Raw genomic sequence first — 7,376 nt, 5'->3', positions numbered from 1 at the left:
CTATTCACAATAGCAAAGACTTGGAACCAACCCAAATGTCCAACAACGATAGACTGGATTAAGAAAATGTGGCACATATACACCATGGAATACTATGCAGCCATAAAAAATGATGAGTTCGTGTCCTTTGTAGGGACATGGATGAAACTGGAAAACATCATTCTCAGTAAACTATCGCAAGGACAAAAAACCAAACACCGCATGTTCTCACTCATAGGTGGGAATTGAACAATGAGAACTCATGGACGCAGGAAGGGGAACATCACACTCCGGGGACTGTTGTGGGGTGGGGGGAGGGGGGAGGGACAGCATTAGGAGATACACCTAATGCTAAATGACGAGTTAATGGGTGCAGGAAATCAACATGGCACATGGATACATATGTAACAAACCTGCACATTGTGCACATGTACCCTAAAACCCTAAAGTATAAAACAAAAAAAAAAGAACTGTGAGATATTTTGATTAATATGATCAATATACAAATGTGAACTATTGAAACCAAAAATCATGTTCCTGATTAATGAAAAAAAGGAAAAAACATTATCATCTATCTCCTGAAATAATAACTGTTAATATTTTGGTGTATACTTTTTATGTACAAGTATATGTTTATGTGCATAGGTGTTTGTATGATAGTACACAAACCTTTGTAACTTGTGTATATTATAGAACTCATTGCAAGTCAATAACTTCACAATTTGGGAAGTAATACTGTATTTGTGCCAAATTTTTCTGCTCAATTTAGGAGAGCCACTTTATTTTGACATCATCAATTTTCACAAATCAATCCACATCTACTCATTGCCAGTTAAGGTCTCATTGACCTTCTTAATGTTTTTCCCCGGAACTTGCACAGACAGATGGCCTTGAAATTGGGGCCCATTTTCTCCCCTCTCAATAGTTCCTTCTACATATTTTTCAGTGCTAAACTCCTCAAATTTGGATAATGGGAGAATGTGAAGCTCCTTTTAGCTATCACCATGCTGTCATTTGTGCAGAGTTTTAGATATTCATCACATTAGTCACAATATTGTTGGTATGACTTTGAGCTTCATCCTATATTCTAAGGTTTTGCTCCTGTTTGTGAAAGGTTTGTGAACTTTCTAGAGTCAAAAGAGGATTATTTATCCTTTGAGGAAATAAAAGAGGAACGTGAAACAAACTTTGGCATAATCGAGAGCAGATGTAGAGCCACATGGAGAAATTGGTAGCTAAAACAAAAAGAGCTCTGCGGGAGCCCTCACATATTCCGTAGAGATGCAGCCATTTGGCAAGGTAGAAACCTGAAGTCTGTGTTATGATTCAGGGTTGTTTGGGGGCACCCATTCAGGTTAGAAGAAAGGGGAGTGGGAGAAGGTAGTGGTTTGATCCTGGGTAGGCTTCAGAAAAAGGCTGGTTCTAATTCTGACTCTGCCACTTGCCAGCTGTGGGATGTTGGGCAACTCATTTAGCCTTCCTGAGTTTCAATTTCCTCATTTGTAAAATGGGAATAACAGTGACTACTGCCCAGGTGTGGTGACTTATGCCCATAATCCTAGCACTTTGGGAAGCAGAGGTGGGAGGATTGCTTGAGGCCAGGAGCTCGAGACCAGCCTGAGAAATATTGTGAGAACTCATCTCTACAAATAAAAATAAATATGAAAAAATTAGTCGGGCATGGTGGGATACACCTGTGGTCCCAGCTATCAAGAGGCTGAGGTGGGAGGATTGCTTGAGCCCACGAGGTTGAGGCTGCAGTTAGCTGTGATCATGCCACTGCACTCCAGCCTAGGTGACAAAGGGAGACCTTGTCTCAAAACAACAACAGAACAAACAGTAACTACTTAACAGAGCTTGAAAATTGCTTAAGATAATGTATAAAGGGCTCATGATGGGTCTTGAGATAGAATGTTTGCTTAATAAACTGGGACTGTGATTGTTATCAGCAGCAACTATTCCTTAAAGTATTATTGATAGAACTGACCATTAATTTTGGAGCACATCCTCCTTATGTAATATGTTGAAGTATGCTTATGTTAGAGAAATAAGAAGTTCACTAATGGACCATGCAGGTTTGTAAGAAGTGTTTATGAGTGAGGTTGAAGAACTTAATGATTGGAGGTCTGATGGGTTAATTGAAAGTCTGTTTTGAATGTTGTCATCAGGAGGGAGAAATTTTGTATTTAAGGATGAGATTTCCCAGCCCCAGAAACAGAAAGTGGAGCTGGACAAATTGAAACAAAAGGAAAAGCATATGTAGAGTTTTATTCCCACATATGGATGCCCTGGAGCTTATTTTAGAACATTAGAGAGAAGTTATCTTAAGGGTTGTATAGAGTGTTTTATGGCATGGAACCCTGCTCACGAAGAGGTGCTTCTTCCCTTGAGAGGGAAAGGAGGTTTTATTCACTCTCGCAGCAAACTTGGGGAGCCTGGACTCCCTACAATTCTATGATACAGGTATAATCAACAACAGGTCTATTTTACAGAGCTGAAGAGGAAGAGTCTGAGATGCTCAGTGACCTCATTATACTCATAGATGCAGTTCCAGCATCTGCGTGAACTACACTATCCTTGACGGACACGGGAAGATAATAATACAGTAAAACCAAGCACCTAGCACAGTACTTTGCACATAGAAGATACTGGGTAATTGATGGGGACTTTTAGAGTTGATTTATGACTCTGTTCATTTTCCATCAAATATATCTGGAAGAAGTGTCAAACTTTATAACCAAATTTGCCTCATTTGAGCTTCACAGACACAGTTGGTGATGGAGGAAAAAATGGAATGATGAGAAGGACCTCAGCCAAATTGTGGAGCTGGAGGTGTTCTGTGATTTCCCCATCAATCCTGATCTGGTGTCCTTCACTTCATGATGCCATTTCCTCTCACCCCTGTCAGTGCCTGGTGCCCTCAAGATGCTGCTCTTCCAGGTCTTTCTTTTATCTGAATGTACAAATGATTGATGAAATGAGGAGTTCCTCTCAGTGTAAGGTGACAATGCTAAAGGGGTCAAGACTTTAATTCAAGAATTAAGATTCAGATGGTATCATTCATAGCATTAGTGAGAAAAGAGAAGGAGAGTTTTGGAGTTTAGAGGCCTCTGCAGTGTTTGGAAAATCTGCTATGTAAAGTGTATCTGGATTACAGGTCTTCTAAATTACTTTTTGGATTACTTACTAATAATTGAGGCTATGTTTAAGGGCATAGAGTTTCCTTCAGAAATGTCATTCCCTTTTAATCATTTTGGTAGTTGCAAGGGCTCAAATGTAATTCAGGAAGCTCATCACTGGAGCAGTAGAGAAGAACCAAGTTTGGGCTGTGATTTCAGAATCAGGCTCTTAAATGCCTCACTCAGATTACCACGGTGAGCAAACTTCCCTCCTTAGAGTAACCTTGGTTTTTGAAAAGACTGGTTTCATATTTGTTTTACCTTAGCATCTAGTAGTATGCTGGGTTTACTGTTCACAAAATTTGTAATGAACAATTAATGCATTTATAAAGCTAATAATTCATCATGATTTTCTGAAGACTTAAAAAAATGCTACTGAATATTTAATAGTCAACTGATTACCAGTTGAAGAGACCATGTGTTTCTTTTAGCTCTCTTTTAGTAATATGTCCCATTTAAGACAATATAGAATAGTGTATTAGGCCATTTTTCAGGACTACCTGAGGCTGTATAATTTATAAAGAAAAGAGGTTTAATTGGCTCACAGTTCGGCAGACAGTACAAGAAGTGTGATGCTGGCATCTGCTTCGGGTGAGGGCTGCAGGATGCTTATAATCATGGCGGAAGATGAAGGGGGAGTAGGCATCTCATATGGTGAGAGCAGAAGCAAGAGAGAGAGAGCAACAGAAAGGGGCCAGGCTCTTTTAAATAACCAGCTGTTGCCTGAATTCACTCATCACCAAGGGGATAGCACTACCCCATCCATGAAGGATCCGCCCCGTGGGCCAATCACCTCCTACCAGGCCCCACCTCCAACAATGAGGATTACATTTCAACATGAGATTTGGAGGGAAAAAACATTCAAACTATATCAAACAGGGTCCAGCTTATCGTATACAACAATTAATAAAACACTGCACTGGGAAAACTATTCAACTGATAAATCAAGAGCATAGAATTATCTGAGACAGATAACAAGATTGAATGTAAATCCTAAATTTCTGCATATTATCTGGAATTTCAATTTTGAATTGGAGAAAGCTCAAATATGAAAAGAAGAATGTATATTTAGAAAGCTTTGGCAAAAAAATCTGTAAATTCAAAGTTTCCATATTCTACTTAAGTACTTAAATGACGGCAGAGAATGCTTGAAAACAAAAAAGTATACAGCAGACATCTTGAAAAGTATAGTACCGAAAAGAAATGAGCTATCAAGCCATGAAAAGACATGGAGGAACCTTACGTGCATATTACTAAGTGAAAGAAATCAACCTGAAAAGGCTACATAGTGTATGATTCCACCCATAAGACATTTTGGAAAAAGCAAAACAAGGAGACAGTAAAAAGATCAGTAGTTGCTAGGGGTCAGGGAGAGGGAAGGGTGAACAGGAAGATCACAGAGGGTTTTTAGGACAGTGAAGCTACTATGGATGATCCTATAATGGTGGATACATGTCATTATACATTTGTCCAAACCCACGGAATGCACAACATCAAGAATGAACCCAAATGTCAACTATGGATTTTGGGTGATAATAATGTGCCAATGTAGGTTCATTGATTGTAACAATGTACCACTGTGGTGGGGGAGGTTGATCATGGAGAAGGCTATGCATGCGTAGGAGAAAAAGGATAAATAGGAAATCTCTGGTCAATATTGCCGTGACTCTACAATTGCTCTAAAAAATAAGGTCTATTTTTTAAAAAGTACAAAAAAAGATTTGGCTGAATTTGAGGAAGACAAATAGCATTGAGAGGTGCAGGGAGAAAAACTAAAAGCCAAAGAACTTATTGGTTACCTATATGGGCTGGTGGATATAGGAAATTCTATCATGTGAGATTAATATGGGCATGAAGACAAGGAGTAAACTGCACTTACCCTGTTGCTCCTGCTCTGTCTGCCCTTTAGCTGATACCTGTCTTGAATTGTTCTGCTTTGGAAGGAGTTTAATCGGGTTTCAGTGGCTGCTTCCAGTTCCCAAAGTGCTAATGAGTTTGGAGAGAGCTTGAGGCTGGGTTATTTTTTTTATCAAGGATCAAACTATCCTCCTGGTGCATAGAAGGTGTGTTTTGGGGCAGAGTAAAGGAGGAAAAAGATATATAAAGAAAGGATGGAGGTTGTAATCTTTAAGAAGCTCTTCTGGTATCAGCTAATATCTGCATTTAGGGTCATTTTGGGAAAATGTTCAAAGCTGGGGTTGGGGGTAAATTGGGGAGAGATTTTTTTTCTTCTCTCCTTGGAGATGTTTCATTATATTTGCCCCTGAGGGTCTTTTTGAAAGGGAGGAATGTATCACCTGAACTTCACATCTTTATGGTTAATTGCTCTCTGGGGTTGTCTAGAACGCAAACTCGAAAAGCTCCGAAACTGATGCTTATTAAACTCCATCCCAGTGGCTAGGGCCTCCAATCCCCCAAGGCCAATCAAGATATTTTCTGGTAGTACATGACGAAAAAAACTCAGAATAGCAGTGAAACATAAGGATAGGTTAAGCACCACTCCACAAAATAAAGCAACATTGCCTATCTGTAAATACATATTTATTGACTCTTCTCCATTACTTAGTAGAAACTATTTGGCCAGAAGTATGTTAAAAGGATGAGACCTTAACCTTCCTGAGCTCCTACTATGTGCTAAGCACTATACTATGTGCCTTATGTGTGTTAACTTACTAAGTTCTCCCAAATTCCCCGTGCAGAGGAGGAAACTGAAATTCAGAGAAGCTAAATAAATTAATCAAAAATTTACGCTAGTAAAGGGATTGATCTGATATTTGAACCCTGTGTAATACAAAATACTGCATATAAATGTATGACACATGCATTTATTTTGAAACTCACATAAATGTGTTGATATGGTCAATCATACCCCTCAATTCATAAATCCATTTTCTTTCCACAGAAACCTACTATCTTCCTCCAGGAAAGAGACATTAGAAATAGGGCATTTTTTTCTTAAAACGTTTTAAAAATCTTATTCTGCTATGGAATATAAAGGTGTAATATAAAGATGTAGAACTTTTATTCTATGGAGAGCTACATACAAATAAAAAGTAATATTGGGCCACACATTTAACAAAAAGCAAGCCATTAGTACATGTGCTTTCAGGTGGAGGGGAAAAAGTAAAATATTTGATTCTCTTGTTTCTTAAGCTGAGAACATGGAACTTCAGTCTTTTCAAAGTAGCTACAATAAACAGTGGATGACTGATCTCAATTCCATGGCTAATTAAAGGAGAGAAAGCTATCCAACCAGGCAGAGAAAAAAATGGTTGGGGAGTAGAATTCAAAGGAAAAACATGGATAAGGGAGAAATTATTCATTCGTGCATTCCTTAAGTATGTATGTGTTTATTTATTGAGAGTTAGGTCTCTTCATTTATTTATTTATTTAAATTGACAAATGCCAAATTGTATATATTTATGTTATATAACATAATGTTTTGATATATGTATACATAGAAGAATTATTGAATCAAGCAAATTAACATATCCATCAGCTCACCTACTTATGATTTTTCTGATAAGAACATTTTAAAATCTACTTTTTCAGTGATTTTCAAGTATACTACACACATTATCATTGATTATAGTCACCATGCTGTACAACAAATCTCCAAAATTTATTTCTCCTGTCTAACTGAAACTTTGTACCTTTTAAGTGACATCTCCCTGCTCCCCCCACCCCTGCCCCGACAGCCACCATTCTACTCTCTGCTTCTATGAGTTCAATTTTTTTAGATTTCACGTAATTGAGGGCATACAGTATTTGTCTTTCTGTGCCAGGTTTATTTCACTTACCGTAATGCCTTCCAGGTTTATTCATGTTGTTGCAAATGACAAGATTTTCTTCTCTTTGAAGGCAGAATAGTGTATGTATACTATATTTTCTTTACCCATTCATCCATTGATGGACACTTAGCTTGATTGCATATCATGGCTGTGGTGAATAGCGCTGCAATAAACATGACAGTGCAGTTTATTATTTATCTCTTTGACATATTGATTTCATTATCTTTAGATATATACCCAGTAGTGGGATTGCTGGGTCATATAGCAGTTCTAAGTTTAGTTTTTTGTGGAATATCTATACTGTTTTCTAGAATGGCCACACTTACTATATGCTACTTGTTTTTTATTTTTATTTTTGCCATTCTAATAGATACAATTGGGGTTTAGTTTTGATTTTAATTTCTATTTTGTTAATGAATAGTGGTGT

The 7,376-nt window shown here is 37.9% G+C and overlaps 1 protein-coding gene across 1 annotated transcript in view; it reads right to left on the bottom strand.

Moving 5' to 3' along the window:
- Positions 1-5,410, bottom strand: part of LOC116468209 (olfactory receptor 5A1) — a 14,351-nt gene extending 8,941 nt beyond the window's left edge. The window contains exon 1 of the mRNA XM_032151808.2: positions 5,038-5,410. The gene's annotated coding sequence lies outside the window, so the exon portion shown is untranslated. The remainder of the gene's footprint in view (positions 1-5,037) is intronic.
- Between the last annotated feature and the right edge of the window lie 1,966 nt (positions 5,411-7,376).

The sequence above is a fragment of the Hylobates moloch genome, unplaced genomic scaffold, assembly GCF_009828535.3.
Source record: "Hylobates moloch isolate HMO894 unplaced genomic scaffold, HMol_V3 SCAFFOLD_5, whole genome shotgun sequence".
Classification (NCBI taxonomy): Eukaryota; Metazoa; Chordata; class Mammalia; order Primates; family Hylobatidae; genus Hylobates; species Hylobates moloch.
Note: the sequence above shows the minus strand (reverse complement) of the source record. Positions and strands in the feature narration are given on the sequence as shown.